Genomic DNA, 22600 nt, shown 5'->3' on the forward strand with positions numbered 1-22600 from the left:
CGGGAATTTTCCCAGATATTTGGACAAAGTCTGTGATTCGGTTGGTCAGGACTTGTATCGGTCGATCTACTCTGGTACTATTTGCATCCAGTGTGGAGAAACTTCCAGCAAGCTGTTAATGGTTAAAAAAGGAAAAAGGAACGTTAACTGAAATGCAATATGAGGATTGAGTGACAGTATTTGGAAGGGGTGAGTTTTGCACTGTGTAGAGGACCATTGCCACAACTTCTTAGGACTGTACAATTTTTGCTCATCTCATGAAGAAATAAATCAAAACGCAGAGTTCCTTATATTATCGCGTGATGGACTGCATCTGATAATATAAGGTTATTCACAAAATACCGGGATTTATGTCCGAGTACATCGTGCAGCGGAGGTATTGTCCGAGACGCGTAGCGTCGAGGACAATACCGCAGCGTACGATGTACGAGGACATAAATCCCGGTATTTTGTGAATAACCTTATTATTATACACCTTTTTAGTCCAACTTTACTTGAAAAAAGTCGAAATTTAGGCGTTTTTGGATGCTTCTTCACTTCTGCTTCTGCACGATCGCGAGCAGACTGGGAACGCGTTCAGCGCGTCCGCTATTAAGCGCATAGAACGAAATTTCAACCCGCGCTGCGCAGGGCGCGTGGTAGAATTTTTACGTCAGCAGCATAATTTCACTCAAATTAACCGGTTTTGGACTGACCATGATTTCCTTTGTGAAGTACTGAATGTTAAGAAGTATATATTGTTGTAAAAATGTAAAATATTCTCTTCTTTTTCCTCGCGTTGACGTAAAGGTGTTTTGAGGTCAAAGGTCAAATAGCGTCCAATAACGCCTAAAGTTATTGTACTCCGCGTCAAAGTTATTGGACTCCGCGTCCTCTGTTACCGAAACTTACTGTACGACAAAACTCCATAGGTTACAGACGTAGGTGTATAATAAATAACCTTACATCAAAAATTGTAAAGGATAACAAATAGAAAGGATTGGTCGGGTATTTATTTTTTACTTGGTTGGTTTCCTTCAAGACACACTCGGCAGAATAGTCTGGGTATTTTAGTCATATGTCGAGTAGAATAACATAAATGCTACAACAAAACTTACGCTTCTTGGATTTGGGCAAGTTATCTTCTTTCCTGTCTTCAAGGATTTCTCTCATTTCGTCCAAGACACCCCTCTCATCAAAATCGTCCGAATCCTACGGTTCAGAGCGAATAAGAAGTAGAATTGTCGGTATTCAATTCATCCAGAGACACACAGACAAGAAGACACACAGACAAACAGACACAAAGACTCTTTGACTCAGATTTATTCCACACTTGTCATGTTTCTCAGACAGAGAGTCAGTCAGACAGCTGTCATAGTGCATAACAAATGGCCTTTCATGCTGCTTCTCACAGATCCTCTGAAGTCGAACTCGTGATATGATTTATCTAAGTGTCGTTTTGATGTTTAGGGAACCCACACATTTATACACTTGTCATTAATGATGTGAAAGAGAAAGTGTTGTGAAACACCAAAGTATACCAGACAGAGATTTGTACCTTTGTAATTTTGGCGGCTGTTAATGATAGGAAGACTTGATCCAAGTGTGTCAATACTAACTGTTTCGGCTGATATGTGCAGCGTCTCGGAAGCTGTTATCAAATTGGTTGGCCGAATCTTACCGTTGTAAATGAATAATACAATATTACTCCCTAAGTTGCTGTGAATAGTGACAATCGACCGATCAGATATAACCTTCCTAGCACGCTGCACATCAGCAGACATTTTTTCTCGGCGGCGTTTTTGTGAGTTATTCTCCTGTTGAAGTTGAGTTGTGTCTAGCAAAGTGGTACAAAGTCACTACTTTTTGTAACAAGTTATACTATATTTGTGGCAAAACTGAAAATATGACTGAAAATATCAACAATGTCCCCACTGGTTTGTAAATATTTTCTGGCATCGTAATATATGCTAATGAGCTGAAATGTTCATGGTTGTTTATGGTAATGGACACGTAAGCCAATGAGACTAACAGCTGCCCTGTTAAACCACAAAGCTTTGCTACAGAATTCCGTTCGGCATTCATATCTATCGGTATTTCACTTTATATATTGATTCTGCGACGTCGTCTTATCGATTTAAAACATTAAGCATTAAAACACTAGCTAAATTTTTCCTTTTCCCTCACTCCAATAGCCATCTATTCAATATAATGATGTCGACTGATGTACTTTTAGATATTTCTTCACTAAAAATACAAATTCTTGTTTTACTCCCGAAATCAGGTAACACTTCGTTTTCATCAGCCTATATGATTGTAGCGTTCAGTGTTAGAATTCGAATTTTAGTCCGGACTCGAAATAATTTGTATCAACAATAAATTTGCATGTTGTACAAAACAATTGTATTGGCAAGACTAAAACTCTGTACATCAACATACTTCTTTCGTTGAAAAATGAATATGTGTAATACTCAAATTAGTAAATATATTTTCGAAAAGTAACGTCTCTCTTGTTTAACTGACAAAGGTATGTCAATATTCGTGTATCGAAACATTTTCAGTTGTTACAGCTCTTTTGGATGAATGATAACTGTGTTAGGTAAAGATTCGATTGTGTCTCGATTTCAACAAGTCTGGTTTATTTTGGAGTGGTATAATTCGCAAGCCTTGATCTATGTGCCCTCGCCGAAAGTAACTGCAACGCTGTTCCATGCTAGAAATCACTCTACCTGTCAACTGAAGAATTTTATGTTAGATATGCTGGTACTCACCATGCCTAAGTCTGCAAATCTGCCTCGCTCACTGTTTACCTGGGTTACCCAAACTAAGAGAACTGAAAAGGTGAATAGTAGAACGTACTTCATGGTTGTAATGGCAAAGTCGTGGGATGAAACTGTGGCACACCCAAGACACTCTCAAGATTCTGAAGATAACCCGGCCTTAGACTGTTTATATAGACACCAAGTAGATCAATATGTGACTTCCCTTTTATTCGACTTGACCGCACCAATTATTTTCGTCACCACAGATTTGGACAAAAATTACGTGTTTTTCATAACAATTGACCTAATTAAGCGACAATATATTATTCGATCAATTCTGCTTGGGTTTGGGTGGTAATTTTAGTGAATGAAAAAAACAAGCCAGTATTTCGGATACTTTTTTAAAAAGAACTGAATGTATTCGAAAGTATCACAATGGTGCGTGTATGTCTGAATAAGTATGAAAGGTGATCCTTGTACAATGAAAATGAGCGTTTTTTTCCGAACAAACTTCCTATAAGAACACCATTAGCATCTCACGTACACCTGTCAGCGAAGTCAAAATGAAACAAAAGTACAAATCCATAGTCAACATTATTTGACAAAGAGAGACGTGCTGTTCCTAACTGCAGTTCAAATGTCTTCAACTAGATTTCGATTGAGCTAATTGTCACAGCAAGTGTCCAAGATACAAGGATTTCATATTATTAATCTCTCTCTCTCTCTCTCTCTCTCTCTCTCTCTCTCTCTCTCTCTCTCGTTTTGATGAACCTCTATTACGCTGTCGAGTTTGGTTTCTCAGCTTAAAGCTCTCCTAAACATTAGATACAACCGCCCTTAGCTTTCCAGTATTTGCTGATAAAAGGACAGACTTAGAATAATAACTACTAAAACAAGCTAACAAGCAAAGTAAATAAATAAATAAATAAATAAATAAATAAATAAATAAATAAATAAATAAATAAAGCATCCTCATGCACACACATTTTCTTTCATCTATCCGTCTTGTTATCGGAAGCGTCGGAAAAAAAAAACTATTGAATTAATATATGTGCACGAAGTAATGATGAAAAATAAAGAAAATCTACGCAGCATCGAAGTCGAAACTCTATCAAAGTATCTGGCATCTGTTGCTAAGAGAGTGATGAAGAGCGCAACAAATGCTTCGTTGAAGTAGAGCTTGAACACTCCTGTTCTAAAGAGGCCGAAGAAGAGCGAGGTGACTGATAAAATGGACGGCAGACATCTAAATACAGTCTGCAGACGTCAAGAGTCCGATTGTGAGTGCTCTGATGGCGCACTGCGAAGCAAAAGACATTCACAATATTTGGAGATTTTGAATGAATGCTGTGAAGAAACAAAATGGTGAATGCTGGAAATGCATCCGTAGAAAAGTAGAAGAAAAGCCTACGGCTGCATTTACAAACAACTCAGGAGGGGAGATTTCAGGGGGGTACTTGAAAAAGTTGACAACACGCAAGGGGGGATCTGAGAAAAATTGATGTTGCAGAGGGGGACTTGAAAATTTGTTGAATATCAAAGTCCTGGCACTTTCATTTCCTGATATTTCCATTTTCGGCGCGCCCTTCGGGCGCATTTTTTAGGGTACATTAAACAATTTATTGATGATCCAAGCAGCCACATTGTGGCAAAAGATTTAGGCTGTCATGATTTCTACTTACCCAGCATCTCTGTTGTGCAAAACTCTGCTCTATAATGACTAAAAGTTTCAACTTAACCTTTCAATAACAATTTGGGAGATAACTTATTTGATGTCATTCTCCCATTGACAATACATTGGGTCTAGGTCAGTGTAAAACGTTCATGTAGCCGTATGTATATTTTTTATTTTTTGAGGACTTTGACAGAATACTATTTATTTAGAATAGCGCATACAAACTATTTTGAATAGTGCATAGTGTCATCAATAACAACTAGAAGCTTCTGGTCAAGCAACTTTGAATAACTTACAATTTGGGAACAGATAACCTATGTGTTTTTGTAGTTTCCTAATAGTGAATCATCATTTCGGTGAAGTTCCAAACTAAAATTTCTTTGGCACACATGCAGCTGTATCCATGTTAGTCTGATCAAGTACATTAATATCAATAATCAATAGTACATAAATACACAGATTTAGCTAGTTTTGTATTTGAAAAATTATTCATAGTTACCTCATAGACTGGAATGTACCTTTGGATCAACATTTCGGTGAAAGTCAAAAATCAAATTTCTTGCACACATGGACATGTATAACCACCCTAGTCTAATCAAGTACAATTATGTCAATTATTAAGGGTCCATATATGCGCAAATATTGCAGTTAGGACGAAGCACTATATCGGCCACATCGGGAAAAAATATTCACAGTTTGTCACAGACTCAAATGTACAGTGGATCAACATTTTCGGCTAAATTCCAGAATCAAAATTCTTGTACATATGCGCACTTGTAAACACCCCATGCTATTTAAGTACATATATATCAGTTATCAAACGTCTATAGATGATCAGATATTGCTAGTTTTATATTGCAAAATACACGTTCATAGTTTTCTCATAGACTACCAGGTATAGATGAAATCTAAAAATCAAATTTTTGTAGACACCAAAACAGGTCCAATAATCAGTATCATTCAGTGTAAATGAAGAATTTACCAGGTTCAAAGAACAAAGTAACAAATAGAAGATGGATATGACGATGGGTTGCCTTGAATCACCAATCAGAGATGGTATCACGTGTCCTTAGTTGCATGTTACACCGGTCAAGATCGAACCTAAGTGACATGGTAGAGCCACTAAATTTAATTTGTTAATTTAATAATCATCAAATGTATGCAAGCACGCATGCATGCATGCATGCATGCATACATACATACATACATACATACATACATACATACATACATACATACATACATACATACATACATACATACATACATACATACATACATACATACATACATACATACATACATACATACATACATACATACATACATACACTCAGCACACATCATGAAAGTTACCGATTTCTCATGACTTTACACACTTTTCTTGCAGATCTTGTGTCAGCAGACAGGAGGAATGGGTAGATGCCTTTAAATACAGTACAGACATTGACTTAATTCACCCAACTAATTGATTACGTAATTACAAAAATGAAAAAGAGCCTAATGCCCATTTGTCAAATTTCTGCTGATGACGCTTTAGATTTTTCTCGTTCATGAATCTCTTTCACCTATTTTTCTTTCATGCTTTTTTCTTTGTAAAGAAGCTTTGACAACTATTTTTGATACCTAAATCATAGACCCTCGAGAAAAACAGTCTATGCCTAAATTGACAATAAACGATCATGTAAAAGCTACACCTTATTACACTCCACATTGTCTGTAGCAAACGTAGACTGGGAATTCAATTTAATCAGTGGAATTTTATTTCTCAAGCTGATAACACCAATACCTGCCATATATGCTAATCAAACATTTTAAAACATGGAGCTATATTTAGTTGCAAGAAACTAACCTTATCTTTTATTCGAAAAGAGCCAAATTAAATCTCAAATATGACGCAGGCGTTATCGTCTTTAAAACACATCAATAAACAAAATGGAGAGATGGTGTCCTTAGCTTATTGTTGTATGCACCTCGAAAGTGCAAGATTTAAGCTTTTGCTTAAACTTTCCTCAAGGAATCTTTTAGTCATTATCTTCAGAATCAAGACTAAAAATTGGGGGTCACAGTGCAGATTTTGGTACTGGATAAACAGATAACCAAAGATCGAACGATATTTAAATTCAAAACGGCCTCCATCCCTGTTATAACGCTATGGATTAGAGTAAACTTTTCGAATTTCAAAAAGGTTTTCTTACGCCAAGAGCTTTAAAATGAACCCCGACAAGTGGTATATCAGACAAAAATTGTAAAAGTTTGAGAGTCCGAATATCTGTCCCCGAGGCATGTTCTACCTAAAAATTCAATCTTTGTCGACCTTTAAACGGACAGGTCTATATGTATCCCAGTGAAGTCTTCGGAGTGCATTGTGATGTGGTGCGACATCGGTTAGGACGCCTTCAAAGGTATACCTATCTCAAAAATATGTGTTTCCAACATTTTCTCGTGTAATATTCCTTGAAGCAAAGTTTGAAAACAGTTGCAGACGACTCGAATTTTTTCCATACATATGCTAATAACATTAATTGCATTGAACTTTCACTAGTAGAAAATCACTTGAGAAATGTAACACGTTGATGTGACGCTAATATGCTCGCCTTAAACATAAATAAGACAAATTATGTATTTTTCCATCAAAAACGTAGAGCAGTGTATTTACATGGTAATCAGTGTGTGAAAAATCAACCTCTAGTTCAAAGACACCAAGCGTCATTTGTCGGGGGTAATTATTAATAAGCACCTTACATGGAAACCACACATTACAAAGGTAAACGCGATGATAAGAAAGAAGGTCGGAATATTATTTAAATTAAGACACGTTGTACCACAAAGTATTCTCGTTTTTCTCCATGTATCATTTATTCAACCCCATGTAACATATGGCTTAGAAGTATGGGGGAATACATTTTCATCGTATCTAAATCCGATTTATGTCACTCAGAAAATGTCTATGCGTAGTATAACATTCTCTGACTTTAGAGAGCCATCTTTACCTCTCTTCTATAATCTACGTATTTTGGATGTTCATAAGCTCGACTAGTTGCTAGTCTATACTTTTATGTTTGATTTACTCCACCAAAATGTTCCTAATGACTTACCAGATCATTTTCATATTGTAAACCATTGCTACGATACCCACCAAAAGGTGGACATGAATTTAGTATTGCCTAGAATGTATACATCTGCAGGTCAATCTTCAATATCTTACACAGGCGCAAAACTATGGAACACATTGGCGAATTCTATTAAAAATCAAACATCTAGATATAAGTTCACAAAAGCCCTGAAAGACTATCTCTTACGAGAATGGCTTACTATGTATTAATATACTTATGTATTTGGTCAATTGCAAAGGTTAACGAATTCTAGTTGTAATCAGTAACCTTACTTTGTGCGATCTTTGTTTTTTTTTACTTTCACAGTTACTATCTTCTCTTCAAAAATTACATGTATCATTTATATGACAGCAGCCCGCGGAAATAGTTTTTAATAATGCAATGTACTATGAGTTCACGGAGCGAGGCTCGACTAGCGCATGGCTGTATTCCTAGCTCCTTATTGTCAATGTATTCTGCGGAATTTTGAATTGTATTAGGTTCCATTAAGCTTAAACATGATGACGAACATTTTGCGATATTTGAAATTCAAAATGCCGCCATTCCTGTATTAACTCTAAGGCAAAAATAACATTTTGGATTGAAAAACTAAGACAGTGAAAGTTTTTCTTTCTCCAAAGGCTTTAAAATGACCCCAACATGTGATTGATAAGAAAAGAGTTGAAGTCTAAATATCTGTCCCCCAGGCCCATTCTGCGTTAAAGTTTGTTATGTCAACTGGTCATTCACCTTTTGGCGATAGATGAATTGTTATGCAGTGTTGAAGCAGTTTTGCAGTAAAAGCAATGCATACTGCATGCAATGAATTGTCGTTGTAAAGCTAAGTACCTAGTTTTGCGATATATTAGAGGATGGGGTAAAAAAAGGGGAATGAATATCTTTCATTGAAAAATATGGAAAGTGTTATCACAAGTTAACCCGTTGAGTGCTGTAAATTTTCACACCAAAATTTTAGTGTAAAATTTTACCAACTTTTTGGAATTAATCTGTATTTTGTTTGACACATTTTGACTAGATGGACATCACTTTTCATTGACTACAATTTTTGATCAAAAGTTTTGAAAAAATCGGAAAAAAATTTGTGCAGGTTACATTTTATACAGGAGACACAAGTTGACTTTGGCACTCAACTGGTTAATAGCTATTGCCCTTTCCATCTGTAATTTATCAAATTCTGCTTATATTGCAACATCATGGAGTTGTTGTTATGGCACATAGAATTCGAAAGAAAATGCCGTTAACTTGTGTAAAAAGCAATTTTAAAATAGAAGCAAAATAATTGAAAACGAGTCAATAAATTTGTTGAATAAAGTTTTTATTATGCTTTCAATGTCAAATGAAGAAATTAATTTAAAAATAGTTAACATCGACGTTTGTGCATTTCACATGAAAGAAATGAACAAATCAAGCATTGTAACTAACTCATTAAACTCAAAACAGGTACAGCGCGAACATTTTTGTCTTGAACACTGACATTACCTTGAAGGGAGGATATTTAGTCAAAAAATTACATCGTTTTGTGGCTTTCTCAGCGAACTTTTTCAAAATACAAAATGTTCAGGAAATGCCATTTTCATAAAAGAACGTGCCTTTACACTGAAAAAACTGCAATAAAATGAAAGTGCCGCTCGTAAAATGAGATACATTACAGAAAAAACGCTATGTTGTGAACGACTCAGATGACAGCAGACAGTCATGTGCGTGCTTCAGTAGCAATTTTACGGGAATTTTCCAAGATATTTGGATGAAGTGTGTGAATTCCGGTTGGTCAGGACTTGTATCGGTCGATCTACTCTGGTACTATTTGCATCCACTGTGGAGAAACTTCCAGCAAACTGTGAACAGTTAAAAAAAGGAAAGGAAACGTTACCTGTAACGCAATTTGAAGATTGAGTGGCAGTTTTTGAAAGGAGCTTGTTTCTGGTGATTTTTGCACTGTGTAGAGGACCATCACCACAATTTGTTGCGACTGTAAAATGGATGCTAATCTCATGAAGAAATTAACCAAAGCCAACACGCATTGTTCCGCGAACATGTAGATAAAAAGTAGTGAGATAACTAAATGAAAACGTGTTCAATGCTAGCCTCCGCTAAATGATGTCTACTATCGCCGGTTGTAGGGAAGGAGCAGACACATTGAAATACATTGTAAATATTTTGTTTGGAATACCTGACATCATCCATCGCACAGATTTCACGAAATGGAATTTGCCTGTACGCATGATTTTAAACAATGGTACATGAAAAGCTAATGATGTCTGAAAATTGATCGCGGAAAATGTGCGCGTGAAATTCTCTTTTTAAGGTTGGGATGTGGCAAAGCTGCCGTTGTTGTAAAAAAGTGGTCAAGTTTCTCGCTTTCATCTCTTTTGGTTAAAATTTTAAGATAAAATCATGTCTAACCTGCTGTCCGCATTTCTCATGTATTCCCGCTATGTCACATCTGATAATACTGCTTTTATGACCAAAAAAACAATAATATACCAACCTAGGCAATCAATATTTTTAGGCGTTTGTAATTATAGTAAAATTTGGTAAGGCGATCGAGGAATGTTTTACCATTTTGTTTTGTTTAATAGAATTTTTAATTTGTTTTCTTTATTTTATCATTTTCAACACCCTCGCCTAAAGATAACATAAAATGTAAATTCATCGGTTATTTTTCAAACAAATGTTTAGCATTTGGTGAATCGAAGCGACTTTGCCTGATTAGAGGACACGTACAGTTCTTGAAATGTTGGTCGAAGGTAAAGTACAAATAGGGGAGGAAAAAGATAGTTGAGATTTTCCTGAAAATGCGATAGGCAATATGTATCATAAGGAATCCCTATGATGGTACTGATTAACTTTGTGATCATAATTCTCGCATGATCGTCTGATAGATAGCCTTACATCTACAAATGTAAAAGAATTACAAATGCATGGAATAACATAAATGCTCCAACAAAAACTTACGTTTCTTGGATTTAGGTAAGTTATCTTCTTCCCTGTCTTCCAGGATTTCTCGCATTTCGTCCAAGACACCCCTCTCATCAAAATCTTCCGAATCCTATGGTTGGGAGCAAATAATAAACAGAATTTATAGGTATTCATGCAGAGACGGACAGATAGACAGACATACAGACAAGCAGACAAGACTTTATGACTCAGATTAATTTTGTATTCATCAAGTTTCTAAGCCACTCAGGGAGTCTGTCAGACATGGTGCACAAAGAACAGCCATCCTGGTTGTTTCTCACAAATCGTCTAAAGTCGAACTTGTGATTTCTCTTTGTGTCGTTTAGATTTTTAGGAAACCCACACATTCATACGCTTGTCATTAATGGTATGTAAGAAAAAATGCTGTGAAACACCAGAGTATACCGTACAGAGATCTTTCGCCATTTGAACCTTTGTCATGATCTTCCAAATTGGTACAAAGAAAATTAATATTTCACGCTCTCGATACATTAGCGTCCATGGACGCGATAAATCCAGCGCAATTCCTCTGAATTTGGACTCTAACAGTAATGGCGCCACGACATGCCAGCACGGTATCGACAACATGATCTTTCTCGTTTACACATTTAAAAATTCACCCAGTAACTTATTTTTCTCATGGAGGTATTCTGCATACTACCGCCATATTCTATTGTATTTCAGCCAATCGTAATATTTGGCTGTCATTATCATTTTAATTCATTCATAACGTGGGTTTGAAACAAAAGAATTGTAGCATGGGCAAGTTATAATTAATTTGTACTTTTGTATCTTTTCTAAACTCGGAAGAAATCAAAGTATTGTCTTATTGTATTCTTTATGGGGTCGGCATCCGACATGGCCAAGATACTGTATAAATGGACACACTAACTCACAGGACAAACTATAGAGGACCGACTCAGGCACAGGCAGACTCACATACTGATGTATCAGTGGCCGGGCCGTGAGGCGTATAGCCATGGTTCCGTTTTCAATAAACAAGTTCAAGTTCTACAACATCACTCGTGGCCACTTCCAGCTTCTTCCTTATATATGACACCTTTGTAATTTTGCACCTGTTGAAGTTGTGTGGTGTCTCCCGAAACGCTACAAAGTCACTGTTTTTTCATGCCAATTCTTATAAAGCCAGTTATACTATATGTTTGGCAAAACTAAATGAAAATATCAACAATGACCCCACTGGTTTGTAAAACATGACGTTTTTTCTTGCATCATAATATATGCTAATGAGCTAAAATGTGCATGAGTATATGCTAATAGCTTGTATGCAAATGAGGCTAACAGCTGCCCTGCTAAGCCACAAAGCTTTGTAACTGATCTCCATTCGATATTCATATCTATCGGGATTTCAATTTATATATTGCATCTACGACGTCGACATCTCGATTGAAAACATTAAGAATTCAAACACTAGCTAAATTTTTACTTTTCCCTCACTCCAATAACCGTCTATTCAATATCATGATGTCGACTGAAATCGTGGCTACTTTAAAAGCATGCATGATAACACACTTTCTATCCATCGCGAAATGTTTAGTTCAGAAAATAATGCTCATGTTGACCTTTACAGTGATAATGACAATAATGGAAGTGTACCCTAGAAAGCAATAAGAAAGTAATTCTTTGCTTGCGAATAGTACCTTTTTAAATTCAAGAATTTTGTGTTTTAGCGCTTCCGATCTACGCGCGTTTTTTTTTTTACAAAGACTAATTTGATTTTGCACGTTCGAAACTGAAACCCGACTATCTGTAATTTTCAATGTACTTTTCGATAACTGTCCACTAAATAAAATACAAATTCTTGTTCTACTCCCGAAATAAGGTAACATTTCTACATTTTCATCACCCTGTATGAGTGTACTGGCCTGTGTTGGAATTTGAATTTTACTCAGGACTCGAAATAATGTGTAATAACAATGAATTTGTATGTTTACCGAACAATTGTATTGGCAAGACGAAATCTGTGTACCTAAACGTCAAACATACTTCACTGAAAAATGAATGTATGTAATACTGAAAATTAGTAAATATATTTCAAAAGTAACAACTTTTGACCACCACGAGAATTAAACCACGCTTGTTTGACTGACAAAGGTATGTCAATATTCGTGTATCGAAATATTTTCAGTTGTTACAGCGCTTTTTGATGAATGATAACTGTGTTAGGTGAAGATTTTGTCTCGATTCCAACAAGTCTGATTCATGTTGGAGCGGTATAATTCGCAACCCTTGATCTTTGTCCGCTCTCCAAAGTAACTGCAACACTGTTCCATGCAGGAAATAACTCCAACTGCCAACTAAAGCATTTTATGTTAGATGCTGGTACTCACCATGTCTAAGTCAGCAAATCTGCCTCGATCACTGTTTACCTGGGTTACCCAAACCAAGAGAACTGAAAAGGTGAATAGTAGAACGTACTTCATGGTTGTAATGGCAAAGTCGTGGGATGAAGCTATATCGCACCGAAGACACTCTCAGATTCTGAAGATAACCCGACCTTAGACTGTTTATATAGACACGTAGTAGACCAATGAGTGGCTTCCCTTTTATTCGACTTGGCCTCACCAATTATTTTCGTCACCACAACGATTTGGACAAAACTTACGTGTTTTTCATAAAAATTGACTTAATTAGGCCTAAGCGACAATATATTCGATCAATTCTGCTTGGGTTTGGGTGGTAATTTTGGTGAATGAAAAACAAGCCAGTATTTCAGATACTCCTTTTAAAAAGAACTGAATGTAATCGAAAGTACCACAATGGTTCGTGTATGTCTGAATAACTATGAAAGGTGATCCTTGTACAATAATAATGAGCGATTTTCAAGACAAACTTCTTGTGAACCATTAACATCTCACGTACACCTGTCAGCGATGTCAAAATGAAACAAAAGTATACACTCACAATTAAAATTATTTGACAAAGAGAGACGTGCTGTTCCAAATTGCACTTTGAATGTCTTTAAATACATTCGATAGAGCTAACTTTCATTACAAGTTTCCAAGGTACAAGGATTTCATATTATATCATATTGGACTTCCAAAGTTGGGCAAGAACTGTAAAAGTGTTTGATATTGAGTCAAAACCAACTCTCTCTCTCTCTCTCTCTCTCTCTCTCTCTCTCTCTCTCTCTCTCTCTCTCTCTCTCTCTCTCGTTTTGATGAACCTCGGTTACATTGTCGAGTTTGGTTCTTAGCGTAAATCTCTCCAAACATTAGATACAAGCGCGCTAAGCTTAGCTGATAAAAGTGCAGACTTAGAATAATAACTAACTAATAAAACAAGCTAACTAGCCGAGTAAATAAATAAATAAAAATAAATAAATAATAAATAAATAAATAAATGAATAAATAATAATCTCAATCATCCTCATGCGTACAATTTTCTCATCTATCCGTCTTATTATCGGAAGCGTTGAAAAAAAACTATTGATTAAAATCTGTGCACGTAGTATGATGACAAAATAAAGAAATCTATACTTAGCATCGAAGTCGAAACTCTGTCAAAGCATCTGGCACTCAACATCTGTTGCTCAGAGAGTGATGAAGAGCGCAACAAATGCCCCCTTGAAGTAGAGTTTAATACCCCTGTGCTTGAGAAGAGGCCGAAAAAAGGTGATAGATAAAATGGAAGGCAGACGTGTAAACAGAGTCTAAAGATATCTCGAGTCCCATTGGATAGCAGTCAAAATTTTTTGACGGAAGACCTGGTGGGTACGTATATTCCACATCTAGTAAGGTTGAAACGAGTATATATTGATATTCCCAATGTTAAGCAAGAAGCGTCATCATTTTTATATAATTCAACACATCAGTGTTTTAATAAATTGCTGACTTCCATTGTAATAGTCTTTGAAAGCAGGAATTCATGGGCCATTTAATATTGAAAGTCGACCCCTCCCCCTAAAAGCTAGATTGATGAATTTTATGGCACACCTGTGGCAAGATCTGCAATGTTGTTAAGGTAGTATGCGCCTCGAATATGAAAGACTTAAACTTTTGCTCAAACTTTCCTCAATGAATCTTTCAACCATTGTCTTTCAAAATCAAGAGCAAAAATCGGGGCCACAGACAAATTTTGGTACTAGGGAAACAAATTATCTAAGATTTACAAATATTTGAAACTCAAAATGGCCGCCATCCCTGTGTTTACTCTATGGAGAAAAATAAAATTTTCGATTTTCGAAAAACTAAGACGGTGAAATGTTTTCTTTCACCAAGAGCTTTAAAATGAACCCCCACAAGGGGTAGATCAGAATAGAATTAATAAAGTTTGAAAGTCCGAATATCTGTCCCCGAGGCGCGATCTACCTTAGAGACCAGGCTTGCAAGCAGCTAACTGCTGTCAGCGGGATGAGGACAACTACAGAGAACGTTACAGGTGCTTTACAAAAATACCTCAAGAAACTAGGATTTAACTCAACCTATTTATGACGTCATTGTGAGAAATCAAAACTAGTCTTATGTCCACCTTTTTCAATACTTTGCTGTTGCGCTTCGGTATTTTTTCTCTTCACTTACATATCTGCACTTCCACCGCTTTTTTCGACTCGATTCTGCCTGTGGCAAACACGAACTCAGAAGTCAAATCAATCGGTGGAATTTCTTAATATCAAAGATTACATCTGTATGTAATAACAACAATAACAGCCTAACCTCTTGATTTGTCCAACACATTAAACTGTGCGATATTTAGTCGTGTTTAATTAACTTTACACTTTTTCGGTAATGAGTCAAATTAATTTTCGAATATAGCGACAACAAATGGAGACATGGAATTCTCTGCTTAAAATTCAATCTTTGCCTTCCTGTAAACTGATAGGCTTACACGTATTCCACTCAGGGTCTTATATATGCCGTATGTGGTAAAGCGTAACGTTGGTCGGAACACCCTCAGAGTTGTCACGCACCTCAAAACTGATTCATTTTTTTCGGTGGGGATAGGTTCATGCATTCGAAAAAGACCCCATACGTATACTTCGCTGTCGAAAATACAGAAAATTATGTTTTATCAACTTTGTACCAAACTGAACGAATCAGCAAGGAATGTTTTACTTTGATGATATGCAGTTCTGTACAAAACAAAGTGAACATCCTGGAAATAAAAAATACAATCCTCCATTGGTGCTAACCTGCTGTAAGGGTGGCTTTCTTTGTGAACTGATAGGTAAAATGAAAATGCTTCCAGAGATATAGTTGAAATTGGTTTTTCTGGCCGATTTTTGGTCTTTACTCAAGATGGAACAGTGATGTATTAAAGACCCATTACATATAATTATTGATGGATTTTCCAGCATATTTGCTGTTTGTAAAATACAGATTCTCGCTGTTCCGAAGCCCAAATTACAGTGAAAACCACTTAAAAATGGACGATGAAATTGCTCTAAATGTTATCCCACTTGTGTAGGCCTATAATTGCTTTGTAAAGTTGTTCCAAAATTTTCCTCGGGGACAGATATTTTGACTCTCAAATTTCTACAGTTCTTTTCTAATCTACCACTTGTGGGGGATCATTTTAAAGCCCTTGGAGAAAGAAAAACTTTTAGTGTCTTACTTTTTCGAAAATCCAAAACTTTATTTTTCCCCATAGAGTTAACACAGGGATGGCGGCCATTTTGAATTTCAAATATCGCAAAATGTTGGGTAATTATTGTTGGGTAAGAAAACAAACACAATGTTAACACTATTACAAATAAAAAATTGCTTTTCCAGAAAAACAAGAACGGATCGGAGCTTAAGTTAATACGCTTGTGTTTTCTATCTGCGTTTGTTTTTTTTCCCCCTGGTTGCCATGGCTGGTAGGTTTTTAAAAAATCCAAACAAAGAATTTTATTTAAATGGCCTAATAATGCATCCTGCATGCAATGAATTGTGCTTGTAAGGCTAAATACCATTTTACGACATATTTGAGGATGAAGAAGAGAAAATAAACTTCCTTTATTAATTGAACGTAAAGGAAAAGGTAATAAAAAGTTTACAGCTATTGTCTTTTCCATCTGTAACTTACAAATATTGCAACTTAGCATTGCAGGTGTAACAAAACAAAGTCGAACGAAGATGTCGTCAACTTGTGTAGAATGCAATTTCAAAATACAAGCAAAACACCAGCGAAATAATATCTAAAACGAAAGAGTCAATGCATTTGTTGAATACAGATTTTTTTTTTTTCAAAACCAGCATCACAGAAAGTTTGTGCAGTTAAAATGAAGGAAATTAACATAACAAGCATTGTAACTAACTCATGATAATCGAAGTAGATTCAGCGCGCCCTCTCGTGTGTAGCATTGATATTTTCTAAAAGGAAGCAATGTTTAGTTAAAAAATTACATCGTGTGGTATCTTTGTCAGCGAACCTTTAAAATACAAACGTCATGGAAATGTCATTTGTACAAACGAATGTTTCCTACCATAGACTGCAAAAGGGAAGTTGTGCTCAAAAACTAAGATTCAAAACAAAAAAAGTACACATGTTTTGTTAAAGATTGCATATCACCGCCGATGGTCCAGTGCGTGGAGGAGTAGTAGTTGTACGCGGATATTTTCCAAGATGTTTGGACGAAGTGTATGAATTCCGGTCGGTCGAGACTTGAATTGGTCCATCTTCTATGGTAGTATTAGCAGCGCAAAAACTTCCAGCAAACTGTTGATTGTTCAAAAGAAAGAAACAACTTGAAATGCCGTATGAGGCTTGAACGGCAATCTTTCAAAGGGACTTTTAAAAGCTGTCAGGGACAAAAACATAGCAAGCTGATACTCCGGGTTTCCGAGAATATTTTTGATAAAGTAGTGAGATATTCTAAAAGAAAGCATGTCCAATGCAAGCCTCAGGTAAATAATGTCACGCCGATGTTAGTTGACTGGAAGGGGCAAACTAAATAAAAATTAAAAAAACATTGTCCCACGTGAATATTTTGTTTGAACTGCCTTACATCACACATTTCTCAACACGGCATTTGGGTTTGCGGGGATTTCATACCATGGATAAAGAAAATACTAATGATGTCTGAAAATTACTGGCGAGAAAGTAATTTGGCGTGTGAAACTTCATGGAATACATATATTAAGGTTGAGATACGGCAATGTCGCCAATGCTCCAAAGTGACTTTCTGTTTCTTTTTCGAGCTAGCATCTCGGGAGGTGAAACAGCTAGGCGAAAGTCTTGTCTAACCCATTGCCCAAGGTGTTATTCACACGCATTTACATATTATATTGTTTCTCGAAACGATTTTCATTGAAAATAAACCGTAAAAATACCTGACTAGGCAAAACAATATTTTAGGGGTTGTAATTCCATTAAAATTTAGTAAGAAGCTCGAGAAACGTTTTGACTGCTTTTATTTTGTTTAGTTTTTAGTGATTTTTAAGTTTATCTTTATTTCATCATTGTTTAAAAGTCATTACCCAAGATCAACTGAAAATGTTAATCATCAATTAGTTTTGGACCAAAGATTAAGGATCTGTGAATAAAAAATGTTTGCCTGATTAGAGGAAACACATATTGTTTGTAATGCTGGTGCAAGTAAAGAAGCAATAAGAGAAAATTAAACCGAGATTTCTCTGAAAATGCGATAAAGCAATATTTATCATAATGAATCCTTGAAATGGTACTGATTAATTTTGTGAAGATAATTATCGCACCATAGACTATAAATAGCTTTACAGCTACAAAAAGAATGACAAATGCAACAGATTGGTCGAGTATTTACTCTTAACTAGGGTTGGTTTCCTACAAAGATCACTCTGTAGAATGGTCTTGTATTTTCGTCCTACGTTAAATAGATTAAGCCTAATACTACAAGACATTCTTACGTTTCTTGGATTTAAGGACGCTATCTTCCTTGCCAGCTTCCAAGATTTCTCTCATTTCGTCCAAGACGTCCCTCTCATCCGACTCGTCCGAATCCTAAGGTTCAGAGCGAAGACTAAGCATAATTGTTGGTATTTATGGAGAGAGAGAGAGAGAGAGAGAGAGAGAGAGAGAGAGAGAGAGAGAGAGAGAGAGAGAGAGAGAGAGAGAGAGAGAGAGAGAGAGAGAGAGAGACTGCTTCTCACAATTCCTCGAAAGTCACAATGACTCTTTATATCTTTTTGTCTACTGGATGTTTAGGGACACTTCATATTCATACTACTGCCATGAATGATATCTTAATTGAAGAAGAAAATACGGTGAATTACACTAGTATACCAGGCGGAGATCTCTCGCCATTTGAACTTTCGTAATTTCTTTGGCTACTGATGAAATAAAAACATGAACATACATTGGCATCATTAAAATTTACCAAGGGGCGTTTCCAAGCGAGCCTTATCGAAGTGTTGAGTGGAGTGGTGTCAAATAAAAAGGTCTAATATATGCTAATAAGCTATCATTTTAATGAGTTTATATGCCATATCCTTATAGGCTTATATGTCAATTAGGCTAGATGCTGCCCTACTAAACCGCAAACTTTTGCGTGAAATTATATTCGACATCCATAATATCCATTGGGATTTCAATTTATATATTTGATTCTGTAACATCGAATCTTCTAGTTAAAACATTACGCTTCAAAACGCAGTCATATGTTTCCTTTTCCTTCGCTCCCATAGCAATCTATTCTATGTTATGTCGACTGAGGTGGTGTAATTTGCCTTGGTAAGTTTAATGGCCTGCATGAATGACACTAGGAATAATCACACTCACTGTACATCGCAAAATGTGTGACTGACAAGGGAATGCTGATATTCGAGCATCGAAATATTGTAAGTTGTTACAGGTCGATGGACAAATCATAACTAAGTGGCATATTGTCTCCTTGTCGTTTGAAAGAAACCATGCCATCTCTACTGACACGATACTGCCTGTGCGCAGCTGCAGGTTTTCATATTAGACAAGCCGGTACTTACCACGCCTAAGTCTGCGAATCTGTTTGGCATGCAGTTCACCTGGGCTACGCAGACCAAGAGAACTGAAAAGGCGAATAGGAGAACGTATTTCATGGTTGTTATGGCAAAGTCGTTGGATGTAGCTACAGCGCACCGAAGACACGTTCAAGTTCTAAAGATAAACCGACCCAAATTATAATTATGTAGACACTGCCCAGACCAATGACTAGCTACTGTTTTATATAACTTTGCATAATTGTCGACGCGTCAACGCGTTGGCGGAAACGTGTTTTTCATTAAAATTGACCTAATTAAACGATTGTATTCACTCAGTTATTCTTGGTTTTTTGGAGCTGATAATTTTAATGAATGAGGAAACATAACATTATTTCCGATGCTTTTTATTATTTATTTTTAAAAGCCCAATGTACGCAGAAGTATAGTGCGTGTATGTTAGAATAATTATGAAAGGTGATGCTCATATAACGAGTATTTTTTTTTCAGGACAAATTTCCTGTAACATTATTAACATCTCACGTATACCTGTCAGCGATATAAAAATGAAACAGAAAGGTACAGATTGATGATTAAAATTATTTGACAAAGAGTGACGAGGTGTTCCCTGCTGCAGTTCAAATGTATGTTTCGACGAAAGCCTATCTTTATAGGAAGTTCTTTTTTCACGATACAAAGCGTACATTCATATCATAATGGACTTCAAAAGATTACCAACCGCAAAGTTCTTGATATTGATATCATGTGGTCCCTCCCCGCCTCTCTCTCTCTCTCTCTCTCTCTCTCTCTCTCTCTCTCTCTCTCTCTCTCTCACTTCAATGAACATAATCGAGTTTAGGTTCGGAGCTTAAAACATATCAGGATTAAGCTTGCCAGTAATTATAGACTTAATATATATAAATAAATAAATAAATAAATAAATAAATAAATAAATAAATAAATAAATAAATAAATAAGTAAAGAAAGAAAGAAAGAAAGAAAGAAAGAAAGAAAGAAAGAAAAGAAATATTTAGCATTTAAGTAGAAGCTGTCATATAGATGTTATACTGCCTAGACTATCTAGTAAAAGTTTAATAGAAGAGACAAAATTTCCGGGTAGTAAACAATTGTCGTGTCAGTTTATTTATTAAAAGATAACTTAAGGACCATTTTTTTGAAATAGAAATTTCTAAAAGCCACATTCCGGCCTACTAGCGAGGACAAGTTCTTATGAAGACTGCCATTGCTCAGTCATGCCTTCAACCTGCTTTGCATCCGTCCGTCCATCCATCCATCCGTCCGTCTATCTATCTATCTATCTATCTATCTATCTATCTATCTATCTATCTATCTATCTATCTATCTATCTATCTATCTATCTATCTATCTATCTATCTATCTATCTATCTATCTATCTATCTATCTATCTATCTATCTCTCTCTCTATCTATCTATCTATCCGTCTGTGTGTCAATTAAGTGTTTGTTAGGAAGTCACAATGGTGCTTAATTATTTCATTAGGCATCGACGGGATAGGAGGCTGTCGCTTTATCTTTGTATATAGTAAATTGAAATTGTCACGTACAAGTGACGTCACATAAATGTGTACACGTATTAAGGTAGCACTCGCCTTTAAACTCAAAGACAGAAACTTTTGCTCAAACTTGTCTCAAGGCTATTTCCAACTATTCTCTCTCGGAATCAAGAATAACAACCGGGCTCAGCAAATTTGATACTAGATAAATTACCTGAAAAGAAATTCAAAATGGCTGCCATCTCCCTTGTTAACTTTACGTGGGAAATTAAATTTTCGATTTTCACAAAATAAACCGCTGAAGACTTTGCTTACTCAATGAGCTTCAAAATGAACTCACACAAGCGGTAGGTTAAAATAATATTTTAAAAGTTTGAGAGTCCGAATATCTTTCCCCTAGGCGCAATTCGTGTATTGTATGCTTGTTACGAAGACTACTGCATACGGTTTGTCTCACATCACATGAAGATTTCGCGGAAGCCGAACGAATAAGATGCAAATGATCTTTGACAGCTATACGTTGGACAGGGCTCTTTCTCATACGTTCTCGTTTATTGTGCTATTAAATTTTCACACAATGAGATTACACGTGTGATTTGACCATCTGGCAAGATTTCCAGCCATCGCAATCAAGCACAGAAAGATAATATCTAATTATTTGCGACGAGAAACGATGTATCTAATGTACGGTAGCAAGTATGAGTGTGCGAGTGTTTAACCCTTTCACCACCATGGTTTGTCCCAAATCCATTGTTTTCTATGGTAAAGTTGGACCTGTACACAGGGAACTGGGGGTGAAAGGGTTAATGAACTCTACTCTGGGGCCGGGTCATAGTCAGAAAAATTGTGAAAAAAACTGGGCTCGGTTATTCAACCATTCCGATCGAGAATTTACTGACTTTGAATTGCGTCCGAGAACATCTGCTTCGTATATTTGGAGTTGCAATTTTAGGAGTCTCATACCGTTTTTTGTTAAACGTGAAGACGGATTCGGTGTGGCCTTTTTAACAACTATTCCTGGTACATATGTAAGAAATTGCAACTCATACAGTATATTGTACCCTACTGTAAGACATCGTGTTTAGGTATAGGGCTACAGTGTGTAATAAAAAAATGATGTGCCGATTTTCTCCATAGAGTTAACACAGGGATGGTGGCCATTTTGAATTTCAGTAAATCTTGGGTAATTTGCTTTTCTAGTACCAAACTTTGCACGGTGACCCTCGATTTTTATTCATGATTTTGAAAGAAATAGTGGAAAGCGTCCTTGAGGAAAGTTTGAGCAGAAGTTTAAGGCGTTCACTTTCGAGGCGAGTAGTACCTTAAATAAGCTTAAGTGACGAATTTATATTTAAATATATCACATACCCTACAACACTATTGTAAGATATGACAGAAAAGTTAATGATTATTGTATTGTATTGAATCCCATTCTTTGCATCCTCTATTCATTTCCAGTCACGGTTTCGTTCGTTTTGTTTCATTGGAGTGTCTCAGGCCGTTGGCAGGTGCCTGTCAATTTAGACAGAACCCTGGTATGTGTGTGACAGGTGCCTGTCAATAGACCATGGTCTACTGACACGCGTCTGAGCCAGATCCTGGCTGTTGACAGTCGTTGATGCGATATCGTGTCCAGTAAAGTCTACAATACAGGTGCAGCCAACGAACAATGCACTGAAGGGGGTCCTTATTATGATAGG

The 22600-nt window shown here is 36.3% G+C and overlaps 2 long non-coding RNA genes across 2 annotated transcripts in view; both read right to left on the bottom strand.

Annotated features, from left to right (window-relative positions):
• The window catches only part of LOC139118525 (uncharacterized), a 3316-nt gene extending 412 nt beyond the window's left edge, over positions 1-2904 (bottom strand). The window contains exons 1-3 of the long non-coding RNA XR_011548753.1: positions 2751-2904; positions 1098-1191; positions 1-112 (exon numbers count right to left, since the gene is read on the bottom strand). The exon at positions 1-112 is cut by the window's left edge and continues 412 nt beyond it. This is a non-coding gene — a long non-coding RNA (uncharacterized lncRNA). The remainder of the gene's footprint in view (positions 113-1097; positions 1192-2750) is intronic.
• Positions 2905-8830: 5926 nt separating this feature from the next.
• On the bottom strand, positions 8831-12982 carry LOC139147842 (uncharacterized). The gene is made up of 3 exons (XR_011555812.1): positions 12842-12982; positions 10488-10581; positions 8831-9367 (listed from the first exon to the last, which is right to left on the bottom strand). It is a non-coding gene; the product is annotated as an uncharacterized lncRNA (long non-coding RNA).
• Positions 12983-22600: the final 9618 nt, after the last annotated feature.

Source organism: Ptychodera flava, chromosome 2, assembly GCF_041260155.1.
Source record: "Ptychodera flava strain L36383 chromosome 2, AS_Pfla_20210202, whole genome shotgun sequence".
NCBI lineage: Eukaryota > Metazoa > Hemichordata > Enteropneusta > Ptychoderidae > Ptychodera > Ptychodera flava.